The 24556-nt window shown below is 32.0% G+C and overlaps 1 protein-coding gene across 2 annotated transcripts in view; it reads right to left on the minus strand.

Annotated features, from left to right (window-relative positions):
- Positions 1-24556, minus strand: part of LOC118183017 (serine/threonine-protein phosphatase 2B catalytic subunit 2-like) — an 86792-nt gene that overhangs the window by 50072 nt on the left and 12164 nt on the right. The gene's annotated exons all lie outside the window — the stretch shown is intronic.

Here is a 24556-nt window from a genome sequence, read left to right on the forward strand (position 1 = left end):
AAAACATCAGCATAAAAGAAAATTGCCTGTCGAAAATACAAGGAAAAATGTGCATGGAATAACAGCAGTGATAGCAGATGTTACATTTTGGAACAGTTTTCATCTGCATTAGTAGAAAGCTGAATTATATATAATCCAAAAAACATAAGCATACTACAACAAAAAGCAAAACATTGCTTTCTGAGTACAAACTTAATACCACTACTTAAGTTCTCTAATAAATATTAACTTTAATGCCACTTCTAATTTGGTTTTTCACATTCTAACGATGTTAAATTTTTGTTACAAATACGTTCTTTTTGTTTTTAATACTTATTTAACTTATGTTACCAAACAAACTTATTCTCCAAATTAAACTGCTTGAAAATACAAGCAAATTGCTTACAGTAGTTCTTGGTTAATTATAAAAAGATTATTCCTCTTTCATGCATTTTTTTTAATTCACTTGAATTAACTGTAATTTTGAGTTAACTGTGGCACTACCCTGGTATATTGGGATTTAACTATAATTTTTCTAAATGTACACTAATGCAAACAGCACAGAAATGCATAAAATCACTGGTGCATTTTTAAAAGAATTTTACTACACAAATTGTTAATTTGCCTTTTGTTCATATAATAACAAATATATGTCATAATAAAGATAGTTGTAACTTTTTCATTTATTTTGCAACACAGCAAACACAGTTTTTCTGTAAAAATTACCACTTTATGCTGTTACACAGTGTCCTCCCACACTTCTTGCAATGCTAGACAATCTATGCACACTTCGCAAAAAAAAAAAAAAAAAAAAGGGCAACAATTCGATATCTTCCCTTCTACTGAGCCGATTGACAACATTCAACTTGAGTTTTTCATGTCTCGAAAGCATGACTTAGAATGTGTATTAGATTTATATATAGCATTGTTTTAATATAGGTATTTTGACACAAAAATCGGACTTTTTCTGAAATGACATGCCAATTTTTTTCTATATTTCGATTCTACAACTCAAATTATGCCAAAGTGCCAAGTTTTGTAAAAATCACAAAAGTAGTTTTTAAAAAATTAGCTCTCAAAATTTTAGCTCCTCAATGTTAATTTAATTTCATGTATATTTATTAATATCTCTTTTTTATTAAACTTACTTGATTCCCTCTTTCACAGTTTGAAATTTCGGTTCATTCCCAATAAAATTCGCCCTTATTTTATTTTTTTTTTAAATAATTCGTATAAATTTTTCGGAAAAAAATTTGAATTATAGCCTATAAAAGTTTTGCCATCATCTTAAACTAGATGTAAGCATACCTGCAAAAAAATAGAGTTTTTTTTTTATTCAAAATTTCCTAAGATATACATGAATTTACATTTTGACACGTTCTGAAATTTGGTGTGTTTATTATAAGCAATAATAATGAAAATATGGTTTACACACTTTGTTAAAATTATTTGAAAGTATGAATGATGACTTTTCCCCCTTGCTCGTGGACATATCCCCACTGATTGGGCGCCAATCAGTAGGCTTCTATTTAAGGTTTTTGCACACTTACATAGCTATGAATTTCCACACCTCGCATATTACTACCAACCAGTGGGTTTACATTACTGCTATAATACACGAAAAGTATGACAAAAATGTATCGGGACTGGTCCTATTAAAAAACAAACATTTAGAAATTTGATATTTAATCTCCTTCAAATTAGTCTCTTTTTGATATTACACATTTTATCTGCAACTGCTTTCACTGTTAAAAGCATTTTCTTCTTTAAGACAGTACGCAGCTGCCTCATTATGTTCTTAGATTTCTTCGACATCTTGAAATATCCTCTCATTCAAATGGACCTTCTGAAAAGATGTAAAAAAAAAAAAAAAAAAAAAAACACAAAAGATGAGATCTGGGTACATAGTAGCTCTTGATTCTGAAGAATTTTGTGCTTGACCAAAAACTGCTACAGAAGCTGAGCTAAATGGGTAGGTACTTTATCAGGGTGAATGAGCCACTCATCAGACCCATGCAATTTTAGGTTTTCTTTCAAATATGTCAACACTTCACGATAACATAGTCGGGTTCCTGCCTGGCCAGATCGAAAATATGCATAATGAACAATAACCTTGCCCAAAACAAAAGGTCAGTAGTCCTTTTGTTTTTGGACTTCCATTCTTTTATAATTTCTCAGATCTCAGAAAGGCTGGGATCTTCCAGCCAACAAACTGAACATTGGTTTCAAGGTTACAGATACAGTTCTAGAATTTACTACAACTATTTTTAAAAAGTTTTTACTATGCTTGGCAAAACCACGGACATATCTTACATTTTTTTCTTTTTTTGTCAGCTGCAAATTTTGGCACGTACTTCACAGACATGCACCACATATACAAATCTTGGGCAAGAACTGACTGAACACAACTGTAACTTAAGCTGAAAGCTTCAAATATCTAATACATAGTGATTCATCAATTATCCAACACTAACCATATCTATTGGACATTTTCTTCGATTACAAGTCTTTGAGAACCTTTGTCCATGTGTTGAATTCCGACACATTCTAAATCACGTTGGAAAAATATGGCCCACTTATAAACTCAAATACAGTTCATACTACCTTCCCCATATACTTCCTACAACTCAGCTTAACTATTTGAATAAGCAAGAGCAAGTTTTTGGCAAAATTTAGTGTAATTATCAGCTCAATTTTCTTTGCCTTGGTGAATGCAAATAACAAGACGTTTAACAGATTTACTCAAAGCACATCTATAAATAAGCAAAGTGACATGGAACGTTATATGATACATATGCAGCATCCATGATCAAATTTAACGAGTGCCAAGCAGCTTCACTGTGCATATTTTTGCTTTAACCCGGGAGCATGCGCACTCATATGAGTTACGTGAGGTCGTGCACTGGATCCAAAAAAAAACCCAATTCGTGTGTTTTGAAGAAAAAATTGTAAATTTTCAGAAAAAGTTTTGAGTCTATTCCAATAATAAATTTCATGATCAAACTTAAAAAATATGCTCATCAAAATTTTTAATTTCTCCAAATGGTTTTATGAAATAAAATTTCTTAAAGGAACAGAAAATCGTATTATACATCGTTATAGAAAACAAAATAGTATACCGTTACTATGTATTGATTCTTTATAAGCACTACATGGAGAAAAAATACAAAAGCAAATATTAACAGCCCGTTGAACAAAGTGTTGTCATGTGTTCCAAATACAAATATTTTTCACATTAGGTACAGCGAGTTTTCATTTTTCTATGCAAACGGCAGGGAAAACACTCTTTTTTTTTTTTTTTTTTTTTTTTGTTTTGTTTCTGATAATTTTTTTTCCAATAATGCAATTTCTGTCCTTTTCACTCTCATTTTTAAAATGTATATCCATTTCTGAATCAGATTCATATGAACTAAACAATTCATGGTAACTTCCATCCTCATTTTCTACAATAGATTCTTCAGCAGTTGATAGATCTAATAACTTTTGCAAAATTTCTTTCTTGTATGATAAATTACGTGACAGGTGCTACTCTCTATACTATCCCAAATCAATTATGTAACAGCACTGCGACTGATCTGATCAAAAACAAGATTACGAATTCAAAGCCCCAGCGAAAGCACTACCTCAGACATGACTACACTGGACCTCAACAACTTGGGTGAAATAGGTGTGCTTTGAGAAAGGTTTGTTTAATCAAACAGGTCCACTGGATACAGTGCACCCGTTTGCAGATTAAACATATGCTACCACCGATTCTTTTTATTTTAAATACCCAATAATTTTATCATACGTCGTACACAGCTGCAATTATCTTTGTAAAAGGATATCAGTAATTTTAAAATTATACATAGTTATAAATAAAAATGACTCCAATACGGAAGAGAAAAACTGAAATTTAACAAATTTCAACAAATATATGAAGCAACATACTCATAAACTGAAGAACATTTATTGAAAATTCATTTTTTAAATTACAAAAAATCATCATTAATTCTTATTATAGATACTATGAAGCAGATGAGCAAATAACTTTAAGATAACCAAAATTAAAATTATTAAGATCCCTTTTCTGAAAAGAAGAATTTTTCAGAATTATCTGTACACTCATCTAGTTTAAAACTTGAAAGATGTTTCAACCAAAAGAAAGATCAGAATTAATGAGTCATAAATCACTAATAGCTCTATCCACTTAAATATGTCATTTTTTCAAAAGAAAACAAAATTGGGAACTGTTTAGCGAAATGGACTAGTATTAAAAAAATATAAGGAAATTCTGAAAAGATATCCAAAACTATTATAAGGGCATTATTTTCAACTTTTAATTTTAATTTTATTACATGTACACACATACACACATATACATATAAAGAGAGATATAAAAGATATCTAAATAAAAATTATAATTTTAATTTATAATGGTCTCTAAACTTTCTAATTTAATCCTTTCCATCTTTTACTTATCATTCTGATGCAGCTAATTTGGAATTAAAAGTCACAATTGCAAAACAAAATCTTCCTTTTCAACTAAGTTTCCATTTGAAATATGTTACTTTGCTTTCTGCTTCTTGGCCTACCTAACCTGCTACTCTGCCCCTCTTATATCTCAAAATTATAATAGATACCAATGTAGTTCTTCTGGAATAGCCCTTTTCAGTGCCCAGTTATTTATGTTGGCTTAAAAGTGTACGTTAATTAAAATTAAAAGGGATATTTTTTATTTCAGACATCAATGCAACATCATTCTGCATTTACAACATATCGTTATGACTGCAAGTATTTCTGTAGAATGCCACATCATCTGTCTTACAGTAACTACTCATTACAGCTGCATAACATTGAAATATGAAAAATTGTGAAGATCTTGTTCCCAAAACCAGGAGTTTCCAGGATTTTTATGTTGAATGGCAGCATCATTCATACAGAACTCCAAATTGTTTTAAATTTGCTTTACATTGCATGATTTAGGTTATTCAAGTATTTATAATACTATAACACTGTGACATTTCTAGTACTTTCTGCTTCTCGAAATTACTGACAGGCATACGAGGGCCAAATACAGTTGCAAGTTACATATCAAATCAATTACAATACATATTATGGTGGACAGGGACCAGAGCAAAATGTCACCAAGTTTGGAACTTTTGGCGATTTCTCGCCAAATCTGAAGACAAAAATTAGTCACAAAAAAATTGCTAGCTTGGCAATATCTTACCAAATAAGAGAGACAGCTATTTACTCATTGTTAAATAGACTTGTCCTTGTATTCTTATTTTTCCAGCATTGCATTATGTCTCTCAGGTTTTCATGTTGCATTATACAAAAATATACCAATTTCACACATAATTTCATCAAAATTATCTATCTATGCACAAAATTCATAACAATATGTATTAAAAAAACTTTACTGTAGGAAGATAAAGTAAATACTAAAATAATGTTGTTGCCTTTTATGCTGACATCAGACACACTGAAAGTACCACCTTGATCGTGAAAATAGCTACACAAATGATTAATGGAAATTGCACTCGATGATATAGCACTGAGAATGAAAGCAGTAAGAATATAATTATTTAAACTATCATTAATACTGCTAACAAAACTTCATTATTTTTAATATGATTCTACGAAAAAAATTATTCATGATGCGTCTCAAAATCTAATGTTAACAGTCATAATTTCTATTTCAAAATGTAGATAACTTTCATAATTTGACATGTACAGTCAAAAGTCGTTAATTCGGACATCCATAATAAGGACCTCAAAGCTACAAACTTTCTGCACATGCGTCGCGTTGACGCATGCGCGTAAGACCTTTACGGCTGCGAATATACGTGTGCGCATGCGCAAAATACGTTTACGAATGCGCGTTTAATGTATAACGGACAGCTAAGCTAAAATTATCTAATTCAGTTAATGTTGCAGATTGCATTGTTCAGTTATCTTCGAATTGGATTCGGCTTATTATTTTTTGCAGACTGTTAGAGCAATTTTATAAAAGTAAGCTTGAACTGTCGATTATGTCAAATAGAATTTCTGATATATATTTACTAATATGTAAAGGATCTACAAAGTGAAAGTATGTTTCGAAGTCCATTAAACAAAATGGGGAATTTTAAACTGCTTAAAATTTTAAACTGCTGGTAATTCTACAAGAACTGCATGCAGATTAACTAAAGACATAAAAACCTTAACTGGAATATAAAAACCACAAAATTTAATCCCTTTTGCAAAAATGCATAATTTACTAACATACAAGAATAAAGAAACTAAACTCACCGAGCCTGGTAACAGAGTGGGAAAATATATATATGAAATGATATTTTTAAATCAATTGATTAAATTAAAATTAAATTCTAGTCATATTCCTCAATAATGTGTTGGCAATTCTCTACCTAAATTGCCAAATCGCCAAGCTCATAAATCTGTCATATTACATAAAGTCCTTGAACACTCCTGATGAGAAGATAGCATCACCTTGTGATTTCAATTAATATCGCTGATTGCATGAGCACCATGATGCACACATATCTATAAATAGGGCTTCTCCTCAAGGTACAGGAGGAACGCTTGTGAGATGGATGCTAAAATAAACGTATCATTTTATATTCCAAAAGTTGTCTCATTCCTGTTGCCCCGGCTGCACAACACAAATAATGTATGAGATTCTACATTTCATATACATATATTTATATGTGTTTACTGCAGCCAATTGCAGCAAAAGAGGAAGAGGCTCAACTGCATGTCAACAGTCCAATACACAAAATTTCAACGTTCTACAGCTACTGGTTCTCGAGGTATACGATATTATACATATATAGGTACCGTACATACATACAGAAAAAAATCTCTTCTGAATTCATTTTACAATCCTTTTTGACAAAAACAGTCCTTTATTCTGTATGTACATACAGATGAAACACAAAAACTTCATTCAAATGATTTCAAAAAGTGTCTGAAATGGATATTTGCTTTCAAATAAGATATCTGAATTTTTTGTGATTACAATAATTCCTTTGCTTCATACAAGGAAGTAAAAAGTGGCTTAAGCAGACTATATTTAAACAAAATGTATAAATCTGCTAATAAATACAACATATCTGAAATTAAAAAAATTACCTCTTAACAATCACCATCCCCATTTAAAATTTAGTCGAGGATAAAAAGAAGTAATTCAACATGAAAAATTAGCATAAATAAAAATGAAAACATTTATTGACTAAGTTTCATTGGAAATAGTCAAATACTAAGCACTTTTGTAATTTTCGTTAAACTGTACCTTGGCACTGCAATGCTATGGATGCAACATGAGTCAGCTATGTATGCAAAGAATGAAACCAAAGGCAGTTTTTCAAATTGTCATGGACTATAATCTAGAGTGACTGTGTATGCATGTGTGATGCAAGAAGTATAAGATCATGTGGTTTGTAAAACAAAATGCCAGTGCATATTTTTTATTTTAGTATTATTTTTAGTACTATTTTATTAGCATTTTATTCTATTTTGTTTATAATTTTTTTAATTTTCTGTTGATTTCAATGATTAAAATGTGGCGATACTTGAAGACACACAATCTAGATAATTCTGAAGAGACTAGCAATGAAAATTTAGAATCTCATAAAAAATTTCAAAAGAGTGGCAAGAAAGAGGTGCCCCCCCCCAAAAAAAAAAAAAAAAGAGATTCATCCTTACAATAAAAGTTATTTATCAGTAGGCTTCACACATGGATTGATGATCCAGAATGTCCTCTTCCAATGTGGTAAAACTTTCTAATATAGCAATGACTCCCAACAAAATTAAACAGACATTTCATGACAAATCATATTACAGTACAAAATCTCTAATCCAGACGTCCATATAATCCGGACCTCAAAGCTACAAACTTTATGCACATGCGTAAACGTATAATGCGTTTACATAAAGAGTTTAAAAAAGAGTTTCAAATTCTGGAGCTGCCAAAGGATCTACAAAGGAAAACATGTTTCGATGTCCATCAAATTGCTGCAGAATAGTCTCAAAATTATATGCATATCCGTCTCAAAATTATGTGAGGAGTATGTCACTGGAAAGTCATCTGTATATGACATAAGCAAAAAGAAAAATGAACTTTTTGAATATTTTGTGGATTCCGACACCCCACTTGCAATGACTAACAGAAAAAAGGTTCGTTATGCTAAAAGTTACGATCATGACAAAGTGATGAAATGTTTAAAAAAAGTAAACAAATAAATATTAAGCTTTTTTTTTTTTTTTTTTGTAAATTTTGATACCCTTTAGATCATAGTTGCTCTTTATTTTATAAATTACGGTTTCATTTTTTTAATTGTATAATTTCTGCATGCCATCTTACCAGATTTATATTATATGATCTATAATCCAGAAAAACCCCTAATTCGGAATCGCCGAAGTCCCGATGAGTCTGGATTATGAACTTTGTACTGTAATATAGAAACTAAAACTGTTGATTATTTTAAAATCTCAAAAGAAATAGAACACAGCGTTTGTAAACACACTCACACCTGAGTGAAATAGCTCAGGAAGCAAGTTGGTAGCAGAGCTTATTGGACTGAAAACAAAAAAAAAAAAAAAAAAAAAAAAAAAAATCACACAATTGGTGAAAGTCTGATAATGCTCACATATAAAATTCTAGTTGCTGAAATGTTGGAAGAAATAAAATTGAAAATATTACGAAATTGAACAATGCAGTAAGGTGATGTATAATGATGTCACATGATGTTGCAGAGGTTTTGTGTGATAAACTGAAAAATGTTAATTTTTCAAGCTGGACGAGTCAACAGATTTAACCAACAAATATTATGTTTTACACATTTGTTAGTTTTTTTAATGAGGGAGAAATTCTAGAAAACTTCCTCTGCTATAAAGAATGATTTGAAACTAGTACAGGAATAGATAATATTTTATCTGCATGTCTGGAGGAGAAGGGAAGTCTTTCTTAGAAGAATTATATTGGCATTTGTATGGATGGTGCTACTTCCATAGTTGGTTCCACAAAAGGCTTTATAACTCTAAATATATAAATACACTCCACAAAAGGCTTTAACTCTAAATTATAAAGCCTTTTGTAAAAATAAAAAAAAAATGCCAATGTCATCTCTACACACTGCTTTATTAAATAAAGAAATATTGATGTCAAAATCTCTTGATAATGAACTACATTTGATATTATAAAAATGGTAAATTTCATTAAATGAAAGCCACTTCACTCCAAATTTTTTAAAAAGCTCTGTAAAAATATGGATAAAAGAACACAAATCTGGTCTCATAGACAAATTCGGTGGTTAGCTAGAGGCAGAGTTTTTAACAGGGTTTTTGAGCTAAAGGAAGAAATGCATGCATATTTTCAACATAACTACAAACAAGATTTTACTAAATGTTTTATCGATCAAATGTGGAAACAGATGCTAGCTCATTTAGCAGATACACTCACTTCCAAAAGTAAGGCACGAAGATGTAAAATGCAAAAAAATCAACAAATACTGCTTTGATTGATTTTGGCAGGAAAGTAGCATACATATTTATGCATAAAACAAAATCAATAATTATATACAGAAAAGAAAACAATATTAAATTTTTGTAAGTTATCAGATACTGATATACTGGAGACTTTAACAGAATTATGTATAAAATGAAAATAAACAGCATAAAATGAAAAAAAGGACATTAATAGGGTATATGATCCCCCCCCTCATCTGTATACAAAGTTTACACCTTGTGACCATGCTTTCAATTAGGTGGTCAACCACCGCAGAATTAAGCAATCGTCATTCTTCTTGTAGAGCAGTTTCCAGCTCAATAAGAGTGTCTGTAGGTGGGAAACGTGAAGATACAGCACGGCTGAGAGCATCCCAAAGATTTTCAATGGGATTAAGGTCAGGCGAATATGCTGGCCACGCCATACGCGCAATCCCTTCACTCTCCACGTAGTCATCGACGATGTCAGCTCCATGGGGACGTGCGTTATCATCCCTTAAAACAAAAGTAGGGCCAACTGCTACAGCGTACAATCTCACAACAGGTTTTAGGACTTCATCTCAATACCAGACAGCCATCAAAGAACCCCGTTTAAAGATGTGCAGTATCCTATGAAATCCCTGCCCACACCATAATGCTTCCGCCTCGGAATGCATGATGTTCAGTGATGTTTTGGGACTGATTGCATGTTCGTGGTTTACGGCATATCCTTATACGCTTGTCATCTGGCTCCAGAGTAAAACTTGACTCATCAGTAAACATGACATTGCCCCAGTCAAACACATTCCACTTGACATGTTCCTGGCACCACTGTAATCGTGCCCCTCTTGATTGGACGAATAGAGGAACACAAACTGGAGGTACCCGGGCATACGGTCCACTCATATTTAATCTTTGGTGTACAGTAGCTGCAGATATTGCCTTACCAATTGACGCTGTAACCATAGATGTCACACATCTGGAGGTCGCTCTGCGATTACGCTTGGCTACAATAGCAATATATCGATCTTCCGTGGGGGGTTGTAACCCTTGGGCTACGGGCCTTCGGACAACTGTCTGTGTGGTTTGGAATTGTTTCCATAAACGTGAAATTACAGAATGATGAACGCTGAAGAAAACAGCAACATCTGTGATCGACTGTCCTGCTTCAATGCGCCCCACAGCACGCTAGCGCTCAGAATCTTCCATTCGTCTTCTGGAAGTCATAGAAACACGTATGTCTTGAAAACAAATTGTACGGAAGTTTTAAACACCTTCTATCAGCACTTACAATCAACTTCTGTAACCTTTCATAAAGATGGCTTCTTATAAGACTGCCTTTTTTGCATATTTCTTGACATGAAAGCACGATTGGCTGTTACCTAACATATTTGGATACTTCCATCTACCTATACAGCAAATTGCATCCCCTTCAATACTGATTGGTTTCCGGAAATTAGCATTTTCCTCCCCGTGCTCAACTTTTGGAAGTGAGTGTATTTTTCATCACTTGAATCAAATTACTGCAAGACATTCAAGTTACTGCGTTCAAGTTACTGCAAGACAACACTGAAAATATACTAACTTGAGTGACAAGATTTTGAGATTTAAAACAAATTAAACTTATGGAAAGATCATGCTGTAAAAGGGAATCTTGATATGGTTGAATTACCGATGAAACTAAAAAGTGAAAATGGATGCCAAAAATTTTTAATTTATTGTATCCCGTCTAGAGGAGCATTTTAGGAAAATATTTTCCATCCCTGTCAACAGAATTATACATCTGAGCAAAGAAACCATTCTCTCGCACTTCAATCAGCCTCAGACCTAACTTTAAAAAAAAAAAAACTCTTAAGACTTACAATCGGATGGTTCACTGGAAATGAGATTTAATGACATGGTTTTGGATAAACTCTGGATTTCCGTTGGGAGTATCTATCAATTCATTGGAAAGCAATTAATATATTGCTGCAGTTTTCAACATCATACTTGTGTTTCTTTTACTTGTTTAACAAGTATTAAGAATTATAATAAAAGTCTCCTTCGTGTAGAAGATAAAAATCTGTGTATGTATATAAAAAAATCAGACCCTGAAATCAACATTTACGTTTCAAAAAACAGGTGTGACTTAAGAAATCTATTATTTATCTGGACTTAGTTATGTTTTGAATAACACGAAATTACATGTAATTGCCCTTTTTTGGGGAAGAAAAGAAATGAGCAACTAAAATGAGAGCCGTTTTTTGATTAATGATTGTTGATAAAAAATGTTAAGAAAAAATACTGTTACATGGATGCTGGGCTTTAACAAAACTTGAATATTATTATAAGGGTTCCATAAGAGTGAAAAGGTTGGGAAACAACAATCTAAAGTATCCAACGTAAAAAAATCTGAAAGATCAACAGTGGACTCTTTTCACAAACATATCATGACATTATACACAAAAATGCATACCATACAAACAAAAACTTTTTGAGTGTGAACTACTGCCTTGAAATGGATTTGCAAAATGAAAACATAAATATCTTCATTTACAGTTTACATATCTCAGAGCCAGTACTGAATGGAGAATCACAAAAGGGTGGCCACAGACAATCAAAAAACAAATTTTTTTTTAGGAACAAAACCCCAATATTTTGGAGAATGGTGGCAGATGTACTTCCATACACTAGACAGTTCCTTTGATTTGGGATTCTGACATCTGGTCCTGTACTTATCAATGGTGATTTTCTTTTTAAGAACTCGGGATCTTTTTCCATTCAAAGAAGAAATGCCAGACAGTACTAAATGCTGTGAAATTTGCTTCTTCATTCAATGAAAATAGCAAACTTTTTGTATAAACAAGAGATGCACACTGCACAATAGTTTTACTCATATCAACAAAGCATGACATAGGCTATCGTTACATGCAATCACAGAATCGCTTCCACGGAAACAGCATAGTGCTGTTAATTAATAGTTTTTTTAAACAACCATCATAATTTTATCTATTCTTTTTACATACTCATTTCTCTTAGTAATAATTTTATCTCCATTTTTTTTAATCACCAAAGCTTTAACCTACAACAGCTCCTGTTATCCATGGACATAATTTTCCTTAAGCATATAATCGAGTTTCTTTTCATGTGGGCTTTTGTCATAGAACTGTTCAAAGCATATACAGTTTTATAAAGAAGATAAATAAGAACTCAAATCTTGAACAGTACAGCTCAATTTCATTTATAATGATGATAACTGATTACCGTCAAAAGTCTTTAATCCGGACGTCCATAATCCTGACCTCAAAGCTTAAACTTTCTGTGCATGCGTCAACGCATAATGCGTTAACGCACGCGCATAATACCTTTATGCATGCACATGATACATTTACGCATGCGCGTTTAATGTTATATACGTGTTATAACGGACGGTATAAGCTAAGCTAAAATTATCTATTTCAGTTAATGTTGCAGACTGCGTTGTTCCTTAATTTTCTAATTGGATCAGGCTTATTATTTTTTTTGCAGACTGTTATAACAATTTTATAAAAGTAAGCTTGAACTTTCGATTGTGTCAAAAAGAATTTCCGATTCCGGAGCTACCAAAGGATCCCCGTGTTTTTTTATTCACCCGTGTTGTAGGTGAAAGCTACAACAGGAGCTGTTGTAGCTTTCACCTACGGCAGCTCCTGTTATCCATGCACATAATTTTCCTTAAGTATATAATCGAGTTTCTTTTCATGTGGGCTTTTGTCATAGAACTGTTCAAAGCATATACAGTTTTATAAAGAAGATAAATAAGAACTCAAATCTTGAAAAGTACAGCTCAATTTCATTTATAATGATGATAACTGATTACAGTCAAAAGTCTTTAATCCGGACCTCACAGCTACAAACTTTCTGCGCATGCATCAACGCATAATGCATTAACACACATGCATAATACCTTTATGCATGCACATGATACGTTTATGCATGCGCGTTTAATGTTATATGCGTGTTATAATGGATGGTATAAGCTAAGCTAAAATTATCTAATTATCTATTTCAGTTAATGTTGCAGATTGCGTTGTTCCTTAATCTTCTAATTGGATCAGGCTTATTATTTTTTGTAAAATGTTATACCAATTTTATAAACGTAAGCTTGAACTTTCGATTGTGTCAAAAAGAATTTCCGATTCCGGAGCTACCAAAGGATCTACAAAGCGAAAGCATGTTCCGATGTCCATCAAACAAAAAGTGGAATTGCTGCAAAAAATGGATAAAGGCATATCCTTTGTTTCTCTAATCATTCCAAAATCTGTTTATCAATTTCATGCTGCTCTGCAGGGGGGGGCGACGCAGCGCACAATGAACTGGAAGTTGATCTGTCAGCACTACCCTTATCTTTATTTTATTCAGCTTATAATTCCTTACTAAATGTAGTATTTCATCTCGGTGTATTCCATCTTTGATAAGATTTAAATCAAATTTCTTGTCATTATAAATATCACGAGTACACATCAAATAGTTTTCTGGTCACAATTTTCTAATTTCGACTATGCGTAATGTATGCTTTACGCATGCGCGTGTTGAAAGAAATGTTTAATAAAGTAAACAAATAAATATTAAGCTTTTTTTTTTTTTTGCAAAATTTTGATATCCTTTAGGTCATAATTGCTTTTTATTTCATAAATTACGGTTTCATATTTTTAATTTTATAATTTCTGCATGCCATCTTACCAGATTTAAACTGATGATCTACAATCCGGAAAAATTGATAATCCAGAATCGCCGAAGTGCCGACAAGTCCGGATTAAAGACTTTTGACTGTATATATATTTCAGAGACATCCACAGGCTCTAGTGGGAAAATGTTGTTGCAAAGATGATTTAAAGATTTTGCTTTTGAATGAGTTCTATAAATACTGCATAATTTTTGGCTAATCACCTACAATTTTTATGGCCCTTGCACAGTCTGAAGAAAAATTGCTAAATCACGAACATTTTAAGTATAGTTGAGAAACATACATGCAATTTCCAAAGTTCTGATCAGCATCAGTTCAGTTGATTTGAGACCAGTATGTAAGGCAGAAACACTTAGAGTATGGCTTACAACTACAAAACATTCATGTTTTGTAGCTTTTAATGTTTGCAGCTTTTTATGTCTTGTAGCAACAACACATAACAAAATATTTACGAGTCTTTTTAATTTGAAGCCTTCCCAAACATTTTAGCTTAATTTATATCAATTTTCTTCTCCTTAAACATCTTTCCTAACAATTAAAAATCTGTTTCAATACACAAACCAATGTTCCCATTAGTTTCTGTGTGCTTTATCTCCTAATCTGCCAGTCTCTTAACAGTGTACGTAACGAGGTTTTACTTGATCCAGTAAAAGTTAAATAGTCCAAAACCTCTTAAAGACATGAAGCAAATTATCACTATGTCTGAAAGTATCTACAAAGTCATTTTAATTAAAAAGAACTTAGAACATATAGGTACGTTTCTATGTTAACAAAGTCAACTACAGCTTGTGGTGATGCAATTAAATAAGAACAGTCAAATTCAAACTAAAAATGTGGACTAGCAGTCAAAGACTACTCAATTTAATTTTAATCAAAGCTGGCTCCGTAACTCTATCGTCGTAACAAATTCAAATGTTAGCGGCGACTATGCAAAGATGAATAATTACAAATTATCAGAGCTAGCAGAAACTAATGCAACATCCAAGTGGAGGGTAAATGTATATCTTTCAGTCCCAAAGTTTAAAAGCATTATGGTGAGGAAAGGGGAACTTTCCTTACAATAATGGGGAGCTAAGGGGTAAAGGCTAAAATTACATAAACAACTGGTAAATTTGCATAATAATAACTGTGCATATCATCGAAAAATAATTTTCTTCCTCTTTATGCATTCAGTTTCTTTCTTTAATTTGTTTCCTCTTCCCTTTAGAATTTTTGGAGTTAAAGATTTCTGTTATTCTAAAAAATCAAATGCATTTAGAATGTAAAGAAAAAGCTGATATGAAATGATAAATATGAAATGATGTATAGTAAGGGTTGGTTTTCAGGGCTGATGAGGCAGAAATTCTAGAATTTAGTGACACACCGAGCAACAAAATCTAAAAATGGCAAAACTTTTAGAATTTAGGATCCAAGGAGATTGCATCAGGTGGGAAAATGCCTAGGATCAGCCCTGTATATGATCCATTGAGACATGTAAGGTGAATCTTTTAAAATTGTCAATTTTCAATTTCTCTATTAATAGAAAAATTCTTTTTTATAAATGCCTGTAAGATTAGAAACGATTTTGATATTTTGAAGATAAACATGTTAAGAAAAAGACTTCTAGTATCAGAAGTACAACATTGAAACATTGTTTTCATTGTCCTTCCAAAAATTCCTCAAAATGTAAGAAATTCATCACAAACTTTCTGCAAAATACATCCATTATGTGTTAATACAATGAAGACATTTTCATTTTGTCAATTTTTTCTGGAGTCTTCTAGAATTGTGGGTTTCCAAGTTGCAATGTGTAAAATCCTAAAGAAAAATTATCCCTACAATTCTGCAAGAGAAAAAGGGCTAGAAATATTAAAAAAAAAAAAAAAAAAGTGTAAAATTAATTTTATAGAAAAAACTGATGCACTTTCTGGCAATTCTGAATATTCTGAGACAATTACATGGGAAAAATTCTTACCATGAAAAAATTAAAAGGAAGAAAATTTTAATTAATTATACAGCTATTTTGCTATGAATTGTTTTGTAAACTGTGCTTTATAGCATTTATTACCTTGTTTATTTTTCAGATTTAAACTACTGTCGCCAAAATGGAAAGTAATGCCGCGTTAAAATGTGACAGCAAAAGAAAATAAAAATGTTTTATTTTAATGTTATTTATTTAAATGTAATTTAAATACATTGCCATTATTTTAGTTAAATTTATCAATGTTGTGTTTCCAAAAAAAATAGTAAAAAAATTCTCTGATCTCCGAATTAATTTTCTATAGAAATTAATCTTAAAATCGCCAAAATGTTGTTAAGTCACCAAATTTAGAACAGCTTAATACAAGAATTCACATCACCAAAAGCAGAAAGTTATTTATATGCTCTTCATTAGAAAAAAAAAAAAAAAAAATTAAATAATTTTGAAATGCTTATGTTTGACTCCTTGCTCAGAAACTCTACATTAAAAATAGAAATTAATTATAACCCATGAACCCATTCAAAAGATAATCATATTTGTCAGGGAATTGTCAAAAATATTTCTCCATAATGATAATTCACACTCAGAACAGCAGTCGTAAAAACAAGACAAATTTCAGATGATTAAAATTAAGGACCTTCTGCCGATTTTGGCCAAAATTAAGGACTTTTAAGGACCAAAAATAGATTCCAAAAATCTAAGGACTCTTAAGGATCATACGAACCCTGGCATTTAAGGCTGCATTCAGATGGGGACGTAAATGTCACAGAGGCATAGTCATAAGGAATAAAATGTGGGAATTCTATTCAAATCTGTGACACAGGTCCTAAGCCACACCCAATTATAGAAGCTAAATTTATGCATGCGTGGTTGTGTCTACAGCTTTCCCACTCCGTTTTCCTTACTTGGGTTTCATGCATTCGCTCTGATTGGTCAATGCTTATCCCAAGTTGGCATAAAGTTGAAAACTTCGAACTTTACACCAAGAGCCCTAAACCAGATTTTGTGACATAGCACAGACTGCCTGCATGGCAATGCAGCTCGGCTTAATCCACTTATGACCTCAATACTGTCTCTGAATGCAGCTTAAAAGTCAATTAAAATAAGTAACAATATGCATTATTTTGGTGTGAAACTATATTATCATAAACAAATATATATATTACAAGTGAATTTATTACAAGACAGATACAATGATATTGTTGCAAACTATATATTTCGGAATGTTATTCGTGTATGATCTTTGCATGAAATGAAACTGTTTCCAGTCGAAACCACATACATTTACAACTAGCTCCTAGCCATCACTCCACGCCAATACGAACATATATATTCAAAACATAATGCCGAATGAACATGAAAATCAGCAATGAGACATTGCTTTGCCCACGCCAGCGCGTGATTGGAATCTGGCACATCATCCCACACCACATGTAACAGCATGATTGGTTCTTCAGCATTGATGCCAGTCATGCGCCAGTGGGGGATCGGCAGTGAGCATGTTAAATATAACATGGAAGAAAATCCTTGTTCACATAGATAGATTGGGCAGAAAGGCAATGAAAATTTAATAGCTTGAAATGTTTCTAAATTCTTTTTTTCGCTTAAGCCAAAAATTAACAAGTGTGTTATTTCTTAAATCTTCAGTTAGAGTTCGATCACACAAAATTTCTGTCAATTGTTCTTTTCCTTCACGAGATAAAATTTCAGGTATATTTAAACAAAATGAATTTCTAATCCATAATTATCCAATTTTAATAATTTTAATTTAATCCAATTTTCTTTTCCATAATCATCCAATTCTTTAAATATTAGCTCGAGTTTTTTTATCATTATTTTATCTCTATCGGTAAACAAATTAACATCTTGTCGTTGTAATGTTAAATTTAATTAATTTAACTTTCCAAAAATATCAGCTAAATATGCTAAATGAACCAACTATAATTCACAAAATAAACATTTTTGCAATTCAAATTTTGAATCACAGAGGAAAATTGGAATTTCTAATCAAAGTTCAAAAGAAGGATTTAAAACTTTGGATAATTATCTTACTTTCGAATGCAACAAAAGCATTTCATGTTCACTGCCCATCTCTTGGCATAAAATCGTAAATATTCTTGAATTTAAAGTTCGGCTTTTAATAAAATTAGCAAGTATCATAGCTTGATTTAAAACGATTTTCAGGCTTTCAGGGATTGTTTTCGCTACTAAAGCTTCACGATGTATGGAGCAGTGAGTAAATTTATAGTTTCAGGTGAGACACTTTATTTGAGAAATCTGAGAATCACTGTGGAATGTTTGAGAAATCACTGTGCATGTTGCCATATGCAGTGACTCTGTCACTGCATATGGCAATGCCGTTATTCCAAGGAATATCACCCTCAGACATAAAATTGTCAATTACTTTGAAAATTTCATTTGCAATTGCTCTAACATGAAGAGATTCATAAAATAAATGCTCTTCAGCAATTTGTTTAGATTTTCCGATACGTATGTAAAGTAATAATTAAAGAAAGTTTGGTATATTAGTACTTTCATCCAATTGCAATGCGAAATACACAGTGTGTTTTATTTTTTGAATAAGTGTCTCTTTTATGGAATTTGCCATTTCATGAATTCCTCGACTTACTGTATCATTTGATAACGGAATATTATCAAATTCATTAGCCACTTTTTGATTGCATGATGTTAGAACGATATTTTCAGCTGCTGGTAATATATAAGGTTTCCTCCAATAGTGTTAGCCTGCCCAGTCTTAGTAATTCTCAGGCTTACTAGGTAACTAGCTTTCAAAATTTTGTCACTTGAAATAACAAAATCTTTCATTACTTGTCTACTATTTTTTAACTCAAATAATTTCCTCTTAAAATATTCTTGAGATTTATCTTTTGAATTGGCATGCTTAGATTCAGTATGTCTTTTGAGAAACAATTCACGGCAAACAACACATTGAGTTCAAAGTCCATTTCATCTCCATTCCAAGTAAATCCAAATGATAAATAACTTTCATTATACAGTCAAAAGTCTTTAATCCGGACTCGTCGGGGCTTCGGCGATTCCGGATTATCGATTTTTCCGGATTATAGATCATTAGTTTAAATCTGGTAAGATGGCATGCAGAAATTATAAAATTAAAAATATGAAACCGTAATTTATAAAATAATGAGCAATTATGATCTAAAGGGTATCCAAATTTACCAAAAAAGAAGCCTAATATTTATTTGTTTACTTTATTAAACATTTCTTTTAACGCGCGGATGCGTAAAGCATACCTTACTCATAGCTGAAATTAGAAAATTGCAACCAGAAAACTATGTGATTTGTATTCGTGATATTTATAATGACGAGGAATTTGATTTAAATCATATCCATGACGGAGTACATCGAAATTAAATACTACATTTAGTAAGGAATTATAAGCCGACTAAAATAAAAACATCTGCCCTGAAGATAACGATAGTGTTGACAGATCAACTTCCAGTTCATTGCGCGCCGCGACGTGCCCCCCCCCTCGCGCAGAGCAGCGTGAAATTGATAAACAGATTTCGGAACGGTTAGATAAACAAAGGATATGCTTTTATCCATTTTTTGTAGCAATGCGTTTTTTATTTGACGGACATCGAAACATACTTTCGTTTTCTAGATCCTTTGGGAGCTCCAGCATCGGAAATTCTATTTGACATAATCGAAAGTTCAAGCTTACTTTTATAAAATTGCTCTTACAGTCTGCAAAAAATAATAAGCCGGATCCAATTTGAAGATTCAAGAACAACGCAATTATCAACATTAGCTGAAATCGATAATTAGATAATTTTAGCTTTTACCGTCCGTTATACATTAAACGCGCACGCGAAAACGTATTCTGCACTTGCGCAGATGCATATGCGCAGTCGTAAATGTCTTGCGCGCACGAGTAAAACGCCTATGCGCATGCGTCAATGCGGCACATGCGCAGAAAGATTTTAGCTTTGAGGTCCGGATTATAGATCATTCCGGATTACGGGTGTCCGAATTAACGACTTTTGACTGTATTTTCTAGAAACAATTTTTCTTTTCTTTTTTATATTCGTAGTGCTAGTAGATTGTCCTAGATCTATCACCTGTGAATTGTCACTTTTCCGCTTAGTCAATCCATTTTTCTATTTTGAAAATCTAGGTTTGTTTTATTATTTTTTCACAAATATTTAAATGCACAATATATTATGAATTCTTCAAAAACAGTCTACGATATTCTCAAATCACGTAGAAAAGTAAGGAATACAAAGCAACAAGAACACAAAATACCTGCTGTTAGAGACAGCAAAAAGAGGTAAAAAATTATTCTCATTGAAAATGGAGCAACACGAGCCCAGAAATGGCGACAATGTGCTGACATGCTAATAAATAGATAAACTCAAAGAGAATTAATGAGATACTATTATCTTTTTATAGGAATTTATTTTTATTTCCTATTAAATACAGCATCCATTTCTATCACTCCTTTTCAAAACATCATTTATGGCAAATTTTATTAAAAGAATATTTGTGAAACGTACAACATGGAAGAACCACGATTGAACAATGCTCAGATCGGATAAATTTACGAATCTTGGAGAAAAAACTCAATCAGGTTGTTTGGTTTTTGATTTTTGAATTTAATAGTTAAAAATACTTTGCTTCTTTGTGTACCACCCACTTTTCTCAAGCGTACCACCAGTTGAGAACCCCTGGCATAGGGAACTGCTATAACATGTAGTTGTGCACCTCCCTTTTTGGTTACAAACGGCTGCATCAAAAGTCTAACCTGTCTCGGCGAGTTCAGTTTTCTATATTTATATGTTTGTAAATTGTCCATTTTTTGTTTTGAAAAAGACTGAATTATGTTGTTCTTATATTCCGATTAAGGTTTTTCCGACATTAGTTAATCTGCATGCAATAGTTGTAGAATTATCACAAGTTAAAAGTTGTTTAACTGCTACTGAGCCTAGTGAAGCCACCATTTGTTTACATTTTAAACTCTTACTTTGAAGATGTTTTGACTTTTTCTTTATTTCTGCTTTGCCACGAAGTGAGAATTGAATTGATTGAATAAGATATATATCTCTAATGAAATTCAAATAAGTTTAAATGAATATGCCAAAGAATGTGTGTAATTTAATAGGACATATGAGGAAGTCATGAGTGTCCATATGACATTTTTTATATATAGTGTCTCTGTATTTCACTCATTGTAAATTTAGAAATGGTTGTATAATGTTTATAATATGTTTTATAAAAAGAACATGCATGATAGGCAATGCATTTCTAGACCAGCTGTTATATAAAATAGTTAATGTATATGCTATTTACTTAAAATTTTATAAGATTATTTTAAAGAAACCCCTGGCGGGCCGGATCGTTATTGCTTGTGGGCCAGATTCTGCTCTCGGGCTATAGTTTGGAGACTCCTGCATTAGAGGATGCTGGTCAAAAATTACCTCAAATCTGGCTTTATTACTGGTCATTGAAATAATTTAGTTGAAGCATGTATGTGTGCATTTATACTAAAGTAAAAATTTTATTACATTATACAGATATATAATTCATGAAATGTTACTTTTGATAGTCTTTGTTATAATTAGATGATGATAATTTTGATCCATGAAAGGAAAGCTAAGAAAAAGAATTTAACATTATTTTGAATTAATGATCAACACATCCAAACTTGATTTAATTAAAATACTATTTGTCTGTGGAAGGGAGTTTAAACTCAAGTTTTTTGGTTCAAGTTTACATAGCCAATAATTGCGGTTAAGTGTTCATAAACTGAACAATGGGAAGAAATAGAAAAAATTTTTACGGATGATACAATGAAAAATAATGATGACAGGCATAGCCTACAAAAGAAATCTAGTATCAATAAGATCTAACATTTCTTGCTGTACAGACAATTTTATTATGAGAAAGGAATGGTGATTAGCCCAATAAATTTTGCTCTGCTTGAATGGATACAGTTTTCAATGGATAACACTGAAAACACTTGGCAACTGCTACTGAAAAATTGCCAATTCTTAATCCAAATGGTCACTCAAATGGATTGTATCAGACAAGATTTTGCTAAAAAAATTGTGGAAAAATCTGAACAAATATTTGTTCTCATACAATAACATAACGAACTGCCTGCAAATCATCTGGAAGATTATTATGATAAAGCACTTTCCATCTTCTAGTACATAAAAGCATCATGGAAATCACACTGCTGTATATTGAAGTTTCATTAACATGGTAGTAATTAATCATAACTTTTTTAACAAATCATAACTGTGATGGATGTTTTTTATATTACACTTAATTAAATTAAACTTAGTTGTGCAAAAGTACTTATGGTCATGGCCTGCAATGCCCTGATACTTGCTTTCCTTACACTGGACACCAGGATGCATGAGCATATGTCCTAAACAAGTGGTTAGCTTGTCTCAGGACTCCTGGTGTTTAGTCCTCAAGTGAACTTAGTACTCATTTTATCGACTCACTGAATGGATGAAAGACCGAGTCACCCTTACCCAGCCCGAGGATCCAACTTCGGACTTGTGGTGCCGCTGCGCCACTTGGCATCATTTCACTTATCAACTAAGGTTGAAATGAAAATTGGCTGCATCAATAATTACTTTGCCACAAACTTTTATCCCATATTTTAGAAGCATTGAATAAAGACTATGCTTACAATTGCAGACCAGCAGAAATTCAAATACAAGATATTCTACCCAACAGGAAAGAAATAAATTCCACATTACATTCAAAATAATACACAAATTTTGGAAAATAATTCAGCAGATTAGGAAGGAAGGAAAGGCTAAAATAACTGCTCCCTGTTGCTGGGTCTTTACATAATGATATTAAAATTATATGTGCAATTACTTTTAATTATCAATCATGCACACCAGATTTGAACATGGGTTCAGTTTTTTTATTACACTCTTTAGTATTAAGTAATAATATCACAATATTATAAGCCACCTTGACAGTAACCCTTTCGTTCAAATTTCTCAAAGCTTTAGTGCAAAACAGCAGCATTACAAAAGGTGCTGTGTAATATAAGATAAAAAGACTAACATAAAGTTTTATCTGTATTGTTTCTAAACAAAGTTTTTGACCAAATATATATCTAATATCTGAAATTAATATTTGATTAATTTCACATTTTAAGATATCACATATCATAGAATTACTCACAAAGTAAATTTTTTTTTCAAATATTTCAGTTACTGAAATTTTTTTTGTGTAACATGCTCACTTTAAAAAAAAAAATTAAAGGTCATTTTCGCAGTTTCCAAAATTATTTCAATGTTTCTTCAATGGAAATTATTTTATTCAAGTTGGCATAATCTATATCAGGGCTTTTTAAACTTTTTTCAGTCACGACCCCAGGACCCCATAATATTTACTAACATTTTGTGCAGCATTGTGCAAATCTCCCCACCCCTCTCCCGATAAGCACTGCATGAATCCAACACACACGCGAGTGAAACTGTCAATTTTTTCACTTTTATTGTAATATACTATTGCAGTTTTAGGTCATTAACTTCAATTTCTAATTTTACAATATAGAACAATGTGAATATTTTAAATATGTAACAGAGGAAATGACAGCATCGCGAGCAAAGAAAGTAAAATTGACGTTTATCTTATAAAAAGAATGCGTCGAAACGATTCCTTTTTTTCTTTGTCTGTATTGTCTTTACCTATTTTCAGATACATTGTGTAAAAATATTTGGTAACTGTAAAATTATAATAAGTTAAAGAAATATCAAAACTGCTAAAATTTTTACCGAACCCCTGCTGCAGGTCCGTGACCCACAGTTTAAAAAACTGATCTATACTATTAAAATCTGTGAGCATCTGTTTGTTTGTGGCATTATCTTCTCCAGAATGGTGGGGAGGTGAATTTCGAGAGCGAATACCCCCCCCCCCCCCCCCGCATTCCAAAAATTCCTATGAAGACATTTCAACCATTCTCATCTTCATACGATTTTAATTAGCAGAAACATTAATTAAAAACTCTCAAAATGCTAATTTATGCTCTCATTTTTCTGAGTCGCTATTTTGAGAAGCGTTGCTATTGCTCATTTTCAAATCTTATTGTTTGTTAATAAAAAATTTCTAAATTTTACAAAATATGAAATAAAAATAGTATTGTTAAACTCTAAATATATTATTCCCAATTCCAAAAATTAGTGGGAAGCCATTTCGACTGTTCCCATCTTTGTATGACTTTAAATCAGCCGAGATATTAATTAAAAATTCTGAGTCTTCCAAGTGGCAACAGTCTCGCGCATTGGAGATAAAAATGCTTTACTTCAAAAAGTGTTCCAACTGCTTACTTTCAAATCCTAGAGTTTGCTAATAAAAAAATTGTAAGTTTTACAAAATATAAAATAACATTGTCAAACATTAAATATGTTATCATATAATGTCATATTATGACA

Source organism: Stegodyphus dumicola, chromosome 9 (genome assembly GCF_044657685.1).
Source record: "Stegodyphus dumicola isolate Sdum_Otavi_A_Nest chromosome 9, ASM4465768v1".
Lineage (NCBI taxonomy): Eukaryota > Metazoa > Arthropoda > Arachnida > Araneae > Eresidae > Stegodyphus > Stegodyphus dumicola.